The sequence below is a fragment of the Myiozetetes cayanensis genome, unplaced genomic scaffold (assembly GCF_022539395.1).
Source record: "Myiozetetes cayanensis isolate MyiCay16 unplaced genomic scaffold, myiCay2020 scf5-8, whole genome shotgun sequence".
Taxonomy (NCBI): domain Eukaryota; kingdom Metazoa; phylum Chordata; class Aves; order Passeriformes; family Tyrannidae; genus Myiozetetes; species Myiozetetes cayanensis.
The window spans coordinates 114,920,556-114,938,352 of record NW_026087742.1 but is presented as its reverse complement, the minus strand read 5'-3'; positions in this window follow the sequence as shown (position 1 = coordinate 114,938,352).

The window sequence follows — 17,797 nt, the reverse complement described above, 5'->3', positions numbered from 1 at the left end:
ATCCAAGTGCTACTGGATAAATGTGTGGATTGCTGTGTCCTACAGGCAGTGTTTCGGTGCCTTGATCGAGTTTCAGGTTATTTGAGCAAGCAAGAAAGATTTTTTTGTGAGTTATTTGGCAACTGGTGGAAACCTCAACACGGTCTTTTTGGCACTTATGGCTGGAAAATTTGCAGAGCCCGTGAAAAACCCGTGCACTTTGGTGCACTTACGTAGTGGAAGGATCAGTAGTTCTATTCTTTGCCCAACAGGTAGAGGGCAGATTTCTGAGGGTGATTCAGCATTGCTTAAAAAGAAGGTTTTCCCATCAGTGATTTGCATTAACATGACTGTCACAGCCCTGTCCTCACTGTGGACTCTTGTTTTGCACCACAGCCACCTTCTCTTCCTCCCCACGGGCTGTGCATTAACACTGGATACTTCAAACTCACCCAAAGCTTCAGGAAAACAGATTATCTGGATCTTGCTCAGCAGGGTAGAGAGCAGAGGCAAAAAATATTGACCAAAGTGTGGTTTGTGGGCAATGTTTCTTGTGTAGAGGGTCAGAAATTTAAGATTACCATGCCATTTGATTTCTCTTTGTTATTATCTTATTTGCTATTATTATCTAATGGCTGCTGCTTCTGATAACAATAATAATAACAATATTATCTTAATTTCTATAACCAGAGAACCACCCAGAAAAGCCAAATCTTGAACAGTTTCTTGTCCCAGAATTTTGCAATTTCTTTATGGAAAAAACATTTTAAGAGCTGATGATCATAGACACGATTTGTAACTCCGAGCAACTTACTGTTTATATCCACATATTTAGATCCACACTTACAACTGGGCAATGTTACCGTGTATTTCAAGTATTTTGTTCCCTAAATCAAACATTACTTCACTTAGATAAATAAAACATCAGTAGAGTCACAGTGATACCACAAATACAGCAACTGTTGGTGTCAACCAGGCTGCTCCCACAAATGGTGTGTCAGAATTTCTACCTCGTCTGGTCTAAATCCATTTCAAGCCAACAACACCCACAGCAGAGGAGAAAATTTTCTGAATGCTGTTGCATCGTTCTTCAAGGAAAAGATGAAGGAAATAGCCCCAAAACTGTGTTGTAACTGCTTCAGTAGCCAACAAGTCAGATCTTGCAAATAGGAAACAATTACTTGCACGGGTAATTATTGGTTTAATTTGAATGTCTCTTAGCTAATATTTACTTTTCAACCAGGAGATTTGGCTGCTTGCAAGAGGACAAGAGAAATTTGCTGTGGGCTCCTGCATTTGTAAATAACCTGCACTTTTGTAACTCTTAATGTAGTCATGAAGCTGAATTTATTTTGTACATTAATATTGGGTTTGCATCTCAGCATATCTTACAGTGGGTTTTTTTTCCCAAATGGAAAATACAGCATTTTTAGCATTTAGATCAGATTGGGAGGGGCTTGGAGCAACCTGGGATAGTGGGAGGTGTCCCTGCCTGTGTCAGGGGGTTGGAAAATGGATGATCTTTAAGGTCCCTTCCAACCCAAACCATCCTGTGATTCCATGATTCCAACCCTCGTGAGCCTGTCTGGACAATCCCAGGGCAGAATTGCAGGAATTTTTTCCCAGATTTTGCAGAAATCTCCTTGAGTGAGGCCACTGAAATGTCACAGCTTGAGAGGAGTTTTGAGGGGATTGATCAGTTGGGTTTGAAGCTCTGTTTTAGAGGAAAGAGATCCAGCTCCACAGAACACTTGGGAATGACAAAAAAATGCGTTTATCCTTGAAAATAAAAACTCATTCTGCAATCAGGGAGTTCCACAGGTGGGTGAGACAATGCAGTGGGTCAGGCTTTTGCAAGACCAGGCAACTTTTAAGATTCCCAGGGGTGTTTTTAAGCACAAAGAGATGACACAGTGTCTGATTCATACAGGTGAGGACAGAAGAGGCAAACAAGTTGCTGTAAAGACTAGGGTTTTTCCAATGGTAAAAAAAAACCCCATATAACCACTATTTGTGTTTTATATCCATTCAGTCCCTGACTTTTTTCATTATTATTTCTTAAAACATCACAGGACAAACAGGGCATTTAATCCATCCCAGAGAACCCCTATATCTAACCTCGGCGTAGCTGTTGCCATACAGGCTGTGCAGGCATTAAAAAAAGAAAACAGTCATTTTAGGGTAAGCAAAACAGGAAATTGGAGGTTGCTGATGATGAAACCGATATCCAGCAGGTAATCCGAGCAGTGAAGCCACTAAACCCTTCCTGCACTATAAATTTGATTTCCTGGGACGTTATTTCGTGTTTTTGTTAGATTCCCTGGATAGTACACCCCGGGTATTTTTAGCTGGGAGTCACCACCATCATTTTGTTCAGCTCCCTCGACGTAAGTGGCGTGTTAAAAGCGTAACACAGGAGCAGAAAACTCGTGTGGCAGCGTCAGCATCTCCCTGCAGCGGGGCCTGCTGTGCTGGTGGCATCCAAGTGCCAAAAGGGGGAGGGGGTTTGAGCAGTGCACGCTCTTTACAAAGGCTGCTTAGTAACCAGCCTTGCATTGCTGCACTGGAAGCTTTCTGTTTGTTCAGGCTGTTTCATTAAAAAGCAGCAAAGAGCCCTTGGGGAGGGTGGAGAGGAGGGACACTCAGAGAGCAGTGGTCAGAGCAGGTTAATGGTGATTACAGCCTCAAAATGGAGACAGCAGAAGGTTCAGGTGTTTTGTGAGCCGTTGCTAATCCTTGATGCTGTGGTAGCAAAGCCTCGGAGTGCAGACCAGTTATTTATTGTTTATTATGTGCTAAAATTCAATGGTTTCTCAGAGACAGATCAACTCATCAGTCAAGGCAGCTATGAAGTCCTGGTAGCTTTAATGAACTTATTCACAGTGTCTTGCCCTAATAACAGAATCCCAGGATCCCTGAGGCTGGAAAAGCCCTCCCAGCCCATGGATCCTCCCTGTGCCCCATCCCCACCTTGTCCCCAGCCCAGAGCACTGAGTGCCACGGCCAGGCCTGCCTTGGACACCTCCAGGGCTGGGCACTCCAAACCTCCCTGGGCAGCCCCTGCCAAGGCCTGACCACCCTTGCCAGCAACAAATTCCTCCTCATGTCCAGTCTTCATACTGGGCCCCTCTGTAGACATTGGTTTAGTGATCACATGTTGTTTGGCTCCCTTACAAATGTTGTCTTTAATCCCTTCAGACTAAGCAGGGAACTGTGTTTTGGAAGTCTTGTTCTCCTGCATCTCTGAGAGCCAGAGTCAGGATGCAGATGGTGGGCTGGGATTTTCCAAATTCACTTCAGAGAGGAAGGAATGCAGGTTGGGAATGATATCTGGTATAGGGGATGCTTTACTAGGGGAATGTCACTGGAGGCAAATTAGAGAGCAGCAGGTGGAAGGAGCAGGATGAAAGTTAATTCCAACATGAGAGCATTAACAGCACAGAGTAGGAAGTTTGTATCCCAAAGGAAGTGGGTGATGCCTGCAGTGGCATCAGCAAAGAATGGTAATTTCATAACAGAATTAATGTGTGTATTATATAATTGTATAATGAATATGAATTAGTCAAAGGACTGGAGGTGAGTGTCCCCTGGACGTGGAGGTTATTCTTTTGTTCCAATAGCAGATGAACCTGTTAGGGGATAGGGCAGTGGAAAAGAAAAAGTCATAGAATCATAAATGGTTTGGGTTGAAAGGCACAGCAACAGGTTGCCCAGAGAAGCTGTGGCTGCCCCTGGATCCCTGGAAGTGTCCAAGGCCAGGTTGGATAAACTTGGAGCAACCTGGGCTGGTGGAAGGTGTCCCTGCTCATGGCAGGGATTTCGAATGAGCTGTTCTTTAAGGTCCCTTCCAACCCAAACCATTCTGTGATTCTGTGATTTCAGTGGTCAGAGACTTCATAGGACAAATCTCCCAGAAAACTGGATCAAGGCAGTGGGGAGGTTCCTTAAGGAAATGGTGTTATAAACCAAAGGAATGGAAAAATGTCATGGAGAAGACCCACAAGGCTAAATTGTGAGTTCTTTTCAAAGGCCTGAAACACAAGGAGAGAGTGTACAGAAGTCAGAAACCAAATCAGGTACTCCCAGATGAGCACAAAAGCCCAGCATGACTATGCAGTGATGAAGTCAGAGACTCCAAGGCATAAAATGAAGGCAGTTCACGTGGGACAATGAGAATATCGGATGCAGAAAAACCCAGACAGGAAAGGATCACTTGGATCCCTGTCCTGAGGCAGATGTCCAGTCTGAAAGAGCACGTGGGAGTATTGATTTGCTGCACCAACCTTGAGACATTAAATTACACCCAAAACTCTGTAAAACAACCCAGATCCTCTCACCAAAACCTCTCAGTGCCGCAGGAAGAGGGCAGAAGAGGATCAAACAATCTGCCTCTGCCCCAGGGCCCTGCCACAGCACAAAATGCCTCACAACTCCCAGGGCATCATCCAAAAATGCTTCATGTTGAGAGCAGAGGAGAGGTGGTCCTGGGTGGGCTGATCTCTTCCCACCTAAAACTGGCAGTGAGGGTGGGAGGAGGGGTTGGGAGGCAGCAAAGGTGCTGCCTAGGGAGCAAACAGAAGACCATGGAGCAGAAAGGGAAAGTTTTTGACAGAAGACTTTGGGGAAGACCATTGGTGTCCTGGAAGACTGGAAAAGGAGAAAATGAAGTGTTTGGGGTATTTCCCCTGGGCAGTAGTTGTCAGTGGTCACTAATGGGATGGGATGCTCTGATGAGCAGGGTTTTGCAGCAGTCTCTTCTGGATCTGCTTCTGGTCAGTATTTTCACTATTGACTTGAATAAGCAATGAGCTGATCACGTTTGCAGATGACTCCATGTTGGGAAGACAAATGAATAATGAGAGAGTTAAATTGAATTCTACAGTATGGCTACAAAACTCAGAAACAGCATTTTGAAGTCATAGAAGCACAGAATTGTTTGGGTTGGAAGGGTCTTTAGAGATCATCCAGTGCCATCCCATGCCATGGGCAGGGACAGCTTCCACCAGCCCAGGTTGCTCCAAGTTTATCCAACCTGGCCTTGGACACTTCCAGGGATCCAGGGGCAGCCACAGCTTCTCTGGGCAACCTGTGCCAGGGCCTGCCCACCCTCACAGGGAAGAATTTCTCCCAGTATCCCATCTAACCCTGCCCTCTGGCAGTTTGAAGCCATTCCCCTTGTCCTGTCCCTCCAGCCCTTGGAAATAGTCTCTCTCCATCTTTCCTGGAGCCCCTTCAGGCCCTGCAAGGCCACACTCAGGTCCCCCCAAAGCTTCTCTTGTCCAGCTGAACAATCCCAGCTGTGCCAGCCTTTCCTCCCAGCAGAGCTGCTCCAGCCCTGGGATCCTCTTGGTGCCTCCTCTGGGCTCTCTCCAGCAGCTCCCTGTGCTCCCTGTGCTGTTCCCAGGGCTGGAGCAGCTCTGCAGGGGGGTCTCAGAGGGGCACAATTCCCCCTGCCCTGCTGCCCACGCTGGGGGATCAGCCCAGGGCACAGCTGGATTTATTTATATTCTCCAAAATAAGTATTTATATAAATACAAATTTTTTTCTTACATTTTATTTTCAGTAAGAATGAGGGCAAATGGCTGTGTAGGGAATTGCAGAGACACAGGACAGGGAACAAGGTGAGAGGTGGTGACTCTGTAAGAACAGACCTCCTTGTCATCATTGGATGAGCCACAGTCCACTCTGCTAAGGTCCAATGACATCCAGGGTTGGACAGGACCAGAGCCTGGAGCTGTTCCATCATCTCCACCACAGGAGGAGTCAATTGGAGAGAATTCAGAAAAAAAATAAAGCATGTCAATAACCAGAGGTACAGAAAGCAGGGTGTGTGAAGAAAAATTCAAATGAATGGGAGAATACAAGCCTGGAAATAAAATCTAGCATGGGAAATAGGAATAAGCAGAATAATCTGTTAAATATTTCTGGGGTTTAAGTCCTTTATGCCAGGCCTGTTAACACTAATGGGAATTGGGGGTTTAGTACCAATTAATTTTTTTAAAAAAATGTAGCAGCTACATTAGACCTGTCTGAGGGAGCTTTAAAAAAAATGGAAAGAATGAGTTTGGTTCATCTCCTTTGAAAGCTTCTCAGAAGAGAATCAGTTTTTGAAGAACAGACCTTTCACAAGAACCTACAAAGCTGTGAGGGGAAACAAGATCTTATTCCTATCTGTGCTCCCACAGCAAAGTCACCAGAATCCATTTGCACCAAAACTGAGCCTTAACCTGGGTGTCAAACAACACCTGAGCTGGACCTTCAGTCTGGGTGCACAGAGGGGTGGAAAAGCTCTTGTGGGGCTCAGGTTGACACTTGGCTCCCCTGTTCACCGCCCGGGACCTGCTGAGCAGGAGTGAAAAACTGCTTTAAAGAGCAGCATGCCACGCATTCGCCTCCTCCTGGAGGTTTAGGCTCTTAACCCAGCCTGTTGTTCCTCTCAAGAGGTCACTCCCCTCTCCTTTGTCACCCCGGCTCAACAAAATAAAATAAAAAAAAAAAAAAGAGCAAGAGGGTTTCGGTGGCCACGATGACCTTTTGTCGCCTAATTCGGCAGCTGGAGCACTTCTCAGGACACAGGTTGTTGTTGGGGGCTCTCCCGGGGCGCTGCCCTGGTGACAGAGTGGCTGGTGGGGCTGGCACTGCTCTGTTTGCCGGGTCACACACACACACAAAGAGCCTTGGAGGGTCATTGTTGTGGGGAAGGACAGTGATGTTCTAATCAGGTGCTCCCGGCACAGGAAGGCAGAGACAGCGACTCTCGCTCATCCATTATACATGATTGTCTGCAGCCCTGTAAATTATTCTGTGGCTCCCAGGAAGGGCCTGGACCCTGCCCAGCTCCGTGGGGTTTGCAGCGTCTCTGACCGCTTGCAGATGAAGGGATTTAAGGGCCTGAAAAAGTTTTATGCGCCTAAAACTTGATGAGAGGAAGAAGCTGATATTATCCAGTCTCTGCATGAGCTTGTCCCTCACCTTTGGATGGTGTGGATGATCCTGCACAGTGAGAGAACCTCTACAGAAAAGGAAGAGTAAGCAATCTCCACGATCTCCAAAACACATCCTCTGCTTCACTAAGCAAATCTTCAGCCTGCTCCATGCATAGACTGCGAGGCAATCCTTCCAATCAAAATAGCAACCACAAGAAATGCATCTGTTTATGAAATTATTCCTGACTGTTCTTATTTATGAGCAACGAGTGCCTGACCAAACTTTCAAAAAAAAACAAAAAACAAAAAACAAAACAAAAATAAGATTGCATGAACAGGTCTGGGTGCCACCCACCCCTTTGCCACCTACCCACCAACCACACTGAAGTGGCATTCAGGGCTCTCCCAAGGGTTTTGTTCTCAGGGCTTAGTCCCATAAATGCTGGTTTATGTCAGGAGGCACCGAGGCTCTCAGAGATGTAAATAAATGTCGTGTCTATTGGTGAGTGCCAACAGCAACTTGATCGCAACAAAGCCCCAATTGTTGAATTATTTATGAATACCAAAGTTATTCATTTTGCTCCTGCAATCCTGGCATCTCTTCTGGTTTGTTTATGCACATGCACACATGTTATGTATGTAATATATAGAGAAAGCACCAAGAGGAGAAACCTGGGATATTTCCCTCTGCAGTGTGATGGAGTTCAAGCCCCTCAGCAGTTGCTTGACCTGCTGCTTGTGAAGCCCTTGTGCTCCTCATTTCCCAGCAGGATGCCTGGGAGAAGTTACCAAGGGATGACCGATGGGAGCATTTTCACGTGGCAGGATTTTAAACCCCTAAATATGGGCAATTGCAAAAGAGACAACCTCGTGTAGATTATTCAGATTTTTTTCCCTTCCTTTTCAAACATTTTTCTTCCTTTTCTCTGTTGCCTTTCACAGGAAGTTTCCTTCATTATGAAGCACCAGAGTGCTCCTCGCTGGATGAGGCAGTTCTGAGTCTTCATCTAAGTCTGTGTTTTAGGAAGTGTCAGTGTTCTGGTCATGGAACTCCAGAGATTCAATATGGAACTTCAGAGCTTCAATTCCATGTTTTGGACATCCTCTGCTGGTGCAGAAAGAGTGTCTTGGATTTTTTTTTTTGGCATTAATTCTTGCTCACAAGTGAATATTTCCTACCTTACACCGTAAGCTCAGGTGTTGGAACGCCACGAACCATCCTCGAGGAGCTTGCCATCAACCACACGAAACACCTGAGGGCATTTTGCTGCCATTTCTGTGCTTTCAGGCCTTTTTTTTTTTTTTTTTTCTTTGTCTGATGAGAGTTTCATGTCCTGTTTGGAGCAACACCTCCCCCTGAAGCCAGTGAAAGCCTTCATTGTGAGCCAGCCCGGCCCGTGGAGGAGCTGTTCCATGATTCATGTTTCCATATGTTCATACTCACAGGGAAGACTTTGCTAATGGGATTTTATGTGACCTGCCCAGCTTCCCCCCAGGTTCCTGATGGAGAGCCCCCTCCAGCCCTTTTTCCCGTGGCAGAGCTTTGGATTTCTCTTGGAATGCCTCCGCCAGGAAAGTCACGCCTGACTTTGTGCTCGAAGGTTCACATTTGTTTATTAAAATGCTGCTCCTCCAGTCAATATTCTGTAAGCATGGAAGCCCAGCCAGGATTTTCCTGTAGCCTATTGGCATTATGTTCAATAGCATGATCCTGACAACAGATTTATTGCAACGTTTAGCACCGTGTCAGCATCTCTCCTTTAGGTCGAATCCTGATTTTAGTGCCATTAAAGGGCAAAATTCACCCTTGGACAAGAATATTTCACCCTTTTGGCCCTTTTTGGCCCTTTCTTGAGGCTCAGGAGAGTTCACACTGACGCTTTCTTTCCAACTCACCTGGTTCTCTGCCTGTGTTTGCTTTTCCATCCCACCACGTCCAACAGCTCCCAAAAATCGCGGGGTTTCTGTAGGTTGTGGAAGGAAGTCGTGGGCACCCCTTCAATTGTGTGACAACCAAACACAGGGCCCCACAACCAATATTTGGCTCTGTTTGGTTAAGATGAATGGCATCTTAAAAAGTTCCATCATGTACAGTAATCATGATAATCATGTGGGCAGCCCCTTCCTCAGTTTCTTTAGTCCTGACTTTTGCCCTTTTTTCTTGATTGATAAGTGACAGCTTTGCATTCTGGACCTTGCAATATATATTTACAGTAGTCTAAGAAATTTGTCCTTAATCAAAGGAGGCTTGACTTGCCAGCACATCTTTAGAATATTATTGAGTAACTCATTAAAATGTTAATGGCTTCTGTCAGGATTTATTGATCCTGATGTCAGCTTTTCTCAGAATAAGAAATAAAGCTGATTTTTATCTTATCTCCAGACCATGCTGAGTGATCAGTACTTAAATAGAATAATGAGAAGTGCTTGGGCAGAATAATCAGCATCTATCTAGTCCATGTAGCAGTGCTGAATACAGACAGAGCCCTCCAGATATACAAGTGGATTTTATGTGTGAAATACTGTGTAATATAAAGAAAATAAAGATGACACTTTACCTGAGTGATTTTGACAAATAATTTCTTCTGCTGAAGTGAATAGAGGGGATGCAATCCCATCAAATATTTTCTCTTGGGTGAAAATAGAATTTTTTTTTTTTAACTAAAATAAAAGCATGAGCGTCCTTGTTTGATACATCCTCAGTTATGGGAGTTAAATAACGACAAAACTCTGTTCCACTGAGTTTCTAGAAGGCAAACGTTTGATAACACAATGTTTTCTGCTATTGTCAGCGTTGTTTGGGTTATCTGTGGAACTGAACAAAAGACTGACAGCGCCCGGGAAGGAGAGGGAGGGAAAGGTATTTGTTTTCCAAAGGCAGCTGCTAATCTCAGAATCTTTCCCACCAGGAGCCACGTTGCCCAACACGAGTAAAACAGCAAATCCCGTGCTGGCCCCAGCACAGGCAGGATTGTCAAGTGTCGAGATGAATGAAAGAAATAAGGGAGAAGAATCTTTTATATCTCGCTTTAAAATTATGAAGTCGACCCCAGTCAGGGCGGTCCTTTTGAGAACATCAGCGAGTATTTCCTGGTAGGATCAGGACTTTTTGGTGGCTACAATGTTGGCAGACTTTGCTCTCTCAAAAGGACATGACATATAAAAATCTATGCCTTAAAGATTTATTGAAATATCTACCTACAGGGCAATTCCCCCCGAGTCTGGCATGTAAAAACCACTGTTTCCTTTGTAAATACATTGTCAGCTTGTGCCTGGATAAGGGATTTGGGCATCGAAAAGGGATGAAAACTTACCTGGCTGCATTTTACACTGCAGTGTGGGCAGGCTGTGGAAAGGCTCCAAAATGCAGATGTCTGCAACAAAAAGGGCTCAACTTTCTTAAGCAAGAGATTCTCTTAAATCCTGTGCTCTTGTAGCTTAGAATTTGGGGGGGAAACGGTGGGGTTTTTATTAATTCATGTATGAAATAAAGGCAACAGCCAGAAGGGTGATGAATGCTGTAAAACTTTAAATAATAATAATAATAATAATTTTAGGGCATCCTGCTTTCTCAATCAGAATGCCCTGTCTGAATATTGAGCCGAGTCTGCAGCCAGGGAGAATTTATAGGAGTTATAGTTATGAGTGATATTGTTATGGATTTGGTCAACTCACCTTTTCAGCAGATTAGTCAACATAATAGGACTGTGAAATCTGGCAAAACAGCCAGATGTCATCACCTGCTTAGTGCATTTTAACCTGGCACTTACAGTATTCGAGAATAAAATGTGAAAAACCCTAAATGGTGCCTAGTTTATGTGGCTTGCAGTTCTGATTTTCATTAACACTTCCCTTGTGACAGTTGCCAATAAATCCTGGAATTGCTTGCATTCCTTTAGAAAGGATGGAGGCAACAGCTGTGAGGATGCAGACAAGAAATATTATTTGGTAGATGATAAAGAGCATGAAAACAGGTTGAATCCTCAATTTGGCATATTAATTGTTTGTGCATCAAGTCCAGACTTAATAATATTTGTCCAGAGTGACACTTCCAGAATAAGATCTTTAAAATGCCTATGGGTATATCATACATTTGTGGGTAATCCTGTTGGATATGCAATATAAAGTTGCTCATATATGGAAGTGACTTTAGGATCAAGGTCAGGGTTTATAGAGTGATTTGAGATTCCTCAGGATAAAAATGCCATCTAAATGTAAAGATACTGTTTGTTAGGCATTAGTGCTTTACAGACAGTTTAATTTAATGGGCCTGATTTTCATTTACCTTTACAGTCAGATGAGGGATCTATTTTGGAAAAGTCACCACTGTGGGGGAAAGAAAAACAATAGCCAGGAAATTGCTAATGTTAATGTGATGTAAAGTCAAGCAACCATTTCCAATCTCGTTTAAACTTTGATTCAGGAAGGGACTGAAACCTGTGCTTAATTTTAATCATGTCAGCAGTCCCAGCAGCCAGGGGAGACCACTTAAAATCAGGAGTGTTCTGCCTGCACGGAGAAACCTCAGTCAACAGACTCCAAAATACATTAGCACTTCTTGTGCCCAGCCCTTAATGGATGGATGGTCTTCTCCCAAAACACGGGGGCAGAATAGAGATTTAACGGAGCAGAAAAACTTCTCTGCTGAAGAGGAGCGAGCAGAGGAAGAGTTTTGGCCCTGGGAAAGGGCTGAGATGGAAACTCGAGTGAAACCCCTCGTGTAGGCGCTCGAGGAGTCGTGACGTGCCCTGGGTGTGCCCACGCTCCAACCTGGACTGTCAGGGCTAAACACCTAAAAAAAAAAGAGGTCACAAATATTTTCCAGAGAGGTTTATCTGTCTCCTGCTACCCCCAGGGTGATGCCCTGTGTTGTATCATTCGTCTGTGCCGGCGATAAATAATTTTACCCAACAATTCCCCACCACTGTGCAAAGCCAAAAGGCTCCTCCAGAGTTGCCTCCCTTTCAATGGTGCTATTCAAATTATCTGTATTATTCTTCCTCTTAAGAGTTAATCTTTCAAGAGAGCTGCTTCGAATGTCTACTTAAAACACAATGTCCCCTTGTGCCTTGAATTCAAAAATAAAGTGCACATTCTGGCTTTTTAGAGCGCATATTTATAAATAAGACACGGTCACAGTCCATATTTTGCACTTTCATTTTTAGGTGCTGTGTGATCTCGAATTTGATGGGGTTTGGGTTTTTTCCCAAACACAGAGATCAGAAAGGGCCATTTATGCTGTTTTCTAAAGTAATGATGTGCAACTCAGTGTTCTGCATAACCATTCCTATGTGTATTTCAATATTTTTGTATATTGTGTGTTTATCCTTCAATCTTTAAAAGGCTGCTCACAACAGGAAATATTTGCACGAGTTCTTCAGGCATCTGTAATCTTTTGAGGAAATCATTAAAATAAATTTTCTTCTGGCACTCAGGGACTTCAAGAACTGTTAATGTGTTTTGGGGTCTTTTAAAAATTTTTTTATTGCTTAAAATTGGCAAGATGCATTTAATTGCATTTAATTATCCTGTGTATATATATTCTTCTTTGAGGCAACAAGGTATTGTATGTGGAAATAAGAACAAGTAAGTATTACAGGTAAATAATATTTATAAGAAGAATAAGGGAAACATATTCAACTCTAATTTAATGGAGTGGAAAACAGCTGAATAAAATATACAAAGCTCATATATAAAGTTTATATACAAATATGTAGGCGTGAATGCAGGACTACCTGAGGCCAGGTTATTTTCCATTGTTCCCAGGCTTTCATACAAAAGGTTCACTGTCTTTTCACTGTCTTAATTCACAGTTTAATCACTGTCTTAATCCACAGTTTAAAACAGCTCTTGGAATATCTCTTTATAAGCAATGACAGCATTTCTTCAGGATTTTATTGATGCAGGAGGTTACTCCAGTGTCCTCATCTCCAGGGCAGAAATCCCTACCCTTACCATCTTCCAAGGTCATAAATGTCCATGAAAACAGAATTAAAAAAGCTCCTCGGCTTAAATTTTAAAATCAATCTCTATTTTCATTTAGTAATTTACTTATCTGGAGCCTCATGGAGATCTATATATGAATCTTACCCACCAAAGGCTTGAGCAACCACACACACACAAAAAATGCTGCTGATAAATATTCAGCTGACCACAGCACGGCCCATGTGGCTTGGCAATCATTCACTCCTCCAACTCAATTTCACAGCCAACAAATAATCTTAAAAGAGAACTTAAAAATAGTTTACCAGTGAATACCACGAGCACCGGAATTTCACGGGACATGATTAGAGAAGTGAAAATATTCCATGGCAAAGATATTGCAAGGGATCTTTTCTTATTATTCAGTCTCCTTCAGCTTAAATTTACTTCGAAAGTTTCCACTTTCCCTCTAATCCAAGAGGATGGGGTTCAAGTGATTTCCCAACAGCAATAACATGTTTAAAGGGGCAGGGAAAAGAGACACACTTGGGGAGAACAACACCCTTGACAAAAGCAGGCATTTCTCTTTGGAGGGGAACATCTCCCAGTGTCTGTGGGGTGAGCATTTACCCTGTAAAGATTGCTGGAAGAGCCTATGGAACACAGCTGGATCCGTCCCGGGAAAGATGTTGATGACTTGGAGAGAGGGTAGAGTGTCAAGTGCTCTGTGTCCCTGAAAACACTTGAGATGTTGTGCCCATGACCTTGAGTACCTCAGACCAAAGCACCTGAGACAGACCATTCCTAACGGGATGCCCCATCCCTGGAAACTCTCAGGTCAGGTTGGATGGGGCTCTGAGTAACCTGGTCTAGCTGAAGATGTCCTTGCTCACTGCAGTGACCTTTACAGGTCACTTCCAACCCAAACTATCCCACCATTCCATGATGTCTCACTGCCAACACCACCAGGTGATCCACCCAAGCCACTCGTTCATGCACAGGTAATTTAACAACCCATCCCTCCGTCTCTTCTGGTTGCACGGACGAGGTGGGACACAAAGCCACCCACGCTTCTCGCAGCACCCAAGCAGACAAAAACTGATGCTGGGGGAGGGAAAAAAACCCCACAAAACCAAAAACTGATGGGTTTCTTTTCCCCTCCGTACCATAAAAAGTGGGAATTGACACTTTCAGCGCGTGACGTGTCGCATCCCTTCCCAACGCTGCAGTAATTGAATGCACGTGAAACCGCGGCGCTCCGGGTGACCCCGGAGTGTGCCACACACCTGGAAGCACTGAACCTCAATTAATATGTCACTGCTGCTCAGAACAGCTACCAGGGAGAACCTCCAGCCAGTTGCTGCGCCAGAGGAAACAGCAATCCTTGTCTTTCGGCAGATAATCCCCAGCAAACACCAAGGAGCCGTTGTTTACATGCAGCGCTGTTTTGCATCAACACTCACAGCCTTGCTCTCCCAGTGACTCGATTTTTCACTGAATTCCACGATTTAATTTCCCCCCGCCCTTCATTTGTTCGAGATTTGCGGGCAAAAATTTGCAGCCACTAAAATAAAATCAGCTGAGAGCCGTTAGCAGACTGAATCAAACAGTACCGAGACAAAGGCTGGTGCAATAAAAAGAGGACATAAATCACACACTTGCACAGAAATAAAAAAAAAAAAACTACAGTAAAATGGCCTTAAGGATTTGATTTAATCTGTCAAAACCCTGGAAATTTAGAGCTGAGAGCTGAGATTCCTTCAGGTACTTGCTTTATTGTTAAAACCAAGTTATCAGAAGTCCTACATTAAGCATATGCATAAATAGATGGGCTTACACAAACAGTCTGAATATTCACTGTAAATAGATGTTCATACACAAACAGTCTGGATATTCTCTTAATTTAATTTATAAACACAGAGGACCTCAAAACTGAGTGTCAGTCTGTGATGGCCCAGCAGAGAGGCTGAAGTTCTCCTTTTCACTGTTTGAGCATCAGGTCTGACTCCACTAAATGGCACATCAGGCTCTTGGGACAATCCATGTGTCCCAAGTGCTGAACTTGAGAAATTACTGTACATCTGACCAAAAGCTCAAAGGGAGTCTAAGATTGATGAGGATCTGAACAATCTGGTCTAGTGGAAGGTGTCCCTGCCCATGGCAGGGGAGTTGGAACTGGACGATCTTCCAACTTCCCTTCCAACCCAAACCCTTCCACGGGATTGTTCCAGCGCAGCCTGAATCCGCAATATCTCCCTCCTCCCTGGGATTACACGGTGGGATTTGGAGTTACAAACATTACATCATGTGAAAAGGCCTCCTCTGAGTGAAAGCCACGTCAGTCCTGAAGACCATGATGGTGATTCACGAGGAGTTTGGCCTCTTCACATCAACCCCGTTCGCGGGATCAGACCTGCGCATCTTCAGGGATCCCAGAGGAGCTGCAGCTCCTGGCTGAGGGATCCCTGGAGGCAAAGCTTCTCCTGGAAAATGGATTTGAACTTCTGCAGGGCTTCACCCCCTCCTGCAGCAGCTCTCATCACCACATCTATTTCACTCCTCCAATCGCGCCGCTCTCCCGTCTCGGATTTGCCGAAGATTTATCCGTCGGATTTATCTCCCCCCTAAATTCATTTCAGCTCTCTGACTGATTCTCTCAGGCATTCATGATAAATAATATTCTCTGTGTTCTTCGTGCCCCTATTTCCCCTCACTCTGCTTTTATGTGTCTCAGTTTGAAGTCCATTCTATTCACCTGCCTGAAATCCCACATGTTTATGGGGTTGAGAGCAGGAACTTCCTCAGAATTCATCTGTAATAGTCAAAAAAACACCAGCTAGGCAATAGAGACAATAATTAATTAATATTAATTTCACAAATTCAGCTCAGTTTAAGATCCCCTCTGTTGTTTTTTTAGGTTTTTTTAACTATCTGGTCCACCCTGCACGTCCAGAGGGTCAGAAGCATCGGTGTAATCAATCCCACTGTGGGTATTTGCACTGCCCTACACTTGCAATCTATTCAGGGTAAACACTTGTCTGCCAATCCCCACTGCAGGAAGCTCTCCCAAGATATGCTAATAGTGCTGGAGAAACCCTGGAGCAGAGAGATCTTGAGGGCAAAAAAAAATAAAGGCAGAGAAGGCTCTGAGTTCAAAAGGAAGGAGAGAGGAGGAAAGCACATTTGGAATTTGCCTTTTACCAGGAGATGAAGAAATAAAAGCTTTCCTGAAACCACTCGAGTGACAAAAGGAGGGTTTGGAGACAACAGAATGTACCAGTTTTTGTTGATGCAGGGAATCTGCTGTTTTCTTCTCTCAGAAAATAAGTGCATGGCTGGAAATGCAAGAAAATTCTACACAGGTTTGAGGGGAAGAGAAGGTGGAGAGTGGGTGTCTGTTTTTTTCCATTGCTGCCTGGTAGCCACCTTTTGGGAGATTAAAGCCAAGGATTTTATTTGGCTGAGGGTGGTTGTATGTTCTCTATACGAGAACAAATGATTTCAGGAATGTTCAGAAACTCCTTATAAGTGTAATTACATACATTTCTCCATAGCAACATGGAAGTTTTCTTTCTTTCTTTCTTTCTTTCTCTTTCTTTCTTTCTTTCTTTCTTTCTTTCTTTCTTTCTTTCTTTCTTTCTTTCTTTCTTTCTTTCTTTCTTTCTTTCTTTCTTTCTTTCTTTCTTTCTTTCTTTCTTTCTCTCTCTCTTTCTTTCTCTCTTTCTCTCTCTTTTCTCTCTCTTTTCTTTCTTTCTTTCCTTCCTTCCTTCTTTCTTTTGGGTTGGTTTTTTGGGGAGTTGGTTTGTTTATTTGTTTTGGGGGTTTTGTTGGTTTGGTTTGGTTTAGTTTGTTTTTTTTTTAAGATAGGAAAATATAAAAAGCTTATTTTGGGAACACAAAGGAAGGATTTGCAGTTCCTCATAAATAATCCAAATAATAACATCATTTCCAAACTCATAAACTGTTCTGGGACTGGGCTTTTCCAAGAATGCATAAAAAAGCTGGGTAGTAAAACAGGTAAGCAGTTCCCTTCTAACCTTTCCATTTTGCTTTTGTTGAGGTTTGGTTTTTAGTTGGTTTTTTTTTCCTTTCTTTGTTTAGATTTGGAATTTTAAGAAAAAAACAAAAGAAAACCCTGTTTAAGCCCTAAGCTGGAGGTAAAACATCATTTTTCCTCATCTTCCTCATACCACAGAGTGTCTCTGAATTAATGAAATAAGGGGAAGGTTCAATTGTCTTTGAGAAGTTCAACTTTTAATCTCCATCTTTTCAACTGGAGAAGGATACAAATGGGGCTGAGACTTTCAGTCCCTCCTGTTCAAGCTGGGCTGCTCTGCCTGGAAAAACTGAAGGAAAGGGAAGCAAAAAGAACAGGATCTTGGCCTGCTTGGAGGGCAGAAGAGAGTCCTGCACCTCATCCTATTCCAAAGGCTTTCAATGCATTTGTGTGCAATGGCTGTTCCCAAATAATACACATTTAAAACAAACACACACAAAAAAAAAAAACTACTTAGAAAAGACATCAAAGCTTTATCTCTTCCCCATAAAACTTGATTTTCCTGTGCACAATAAAGTCAGTTCAGCAGGAAAGAACCCCCCTCACACGCACTGGGATGGACAGTGATGGGATACCTCGAACTGAGCCTTCAGAAAGAAGTGTGTTGGGTTTGTGTGGAAGGGGAGGGGGGCTGCAGGGTGGGATCTGGGAGCAGCTGCTGGAAGCTTCCCCCGTGCTCACCCCAACAGGGCAGTGCCAGCCGGGTCCAGGCTGAGCCCACCAGAGCTGGCAGTGATGCCTGCGGGAGAAGGGACTGGAGAAGGGAAAAGAAAGTTCTGGCAAAGAGGGAATTGCACTCTGAGAAGGGAGGAGTGAGAGCAGGGCAGAGGAAGAGCCCTGCAGAGCTGCAGGGCAGGGCAGAAGGAGGGGCAGGAGGGGCTCCAGGCACCGGGGCTGAGCTTCCCCTGCAGCC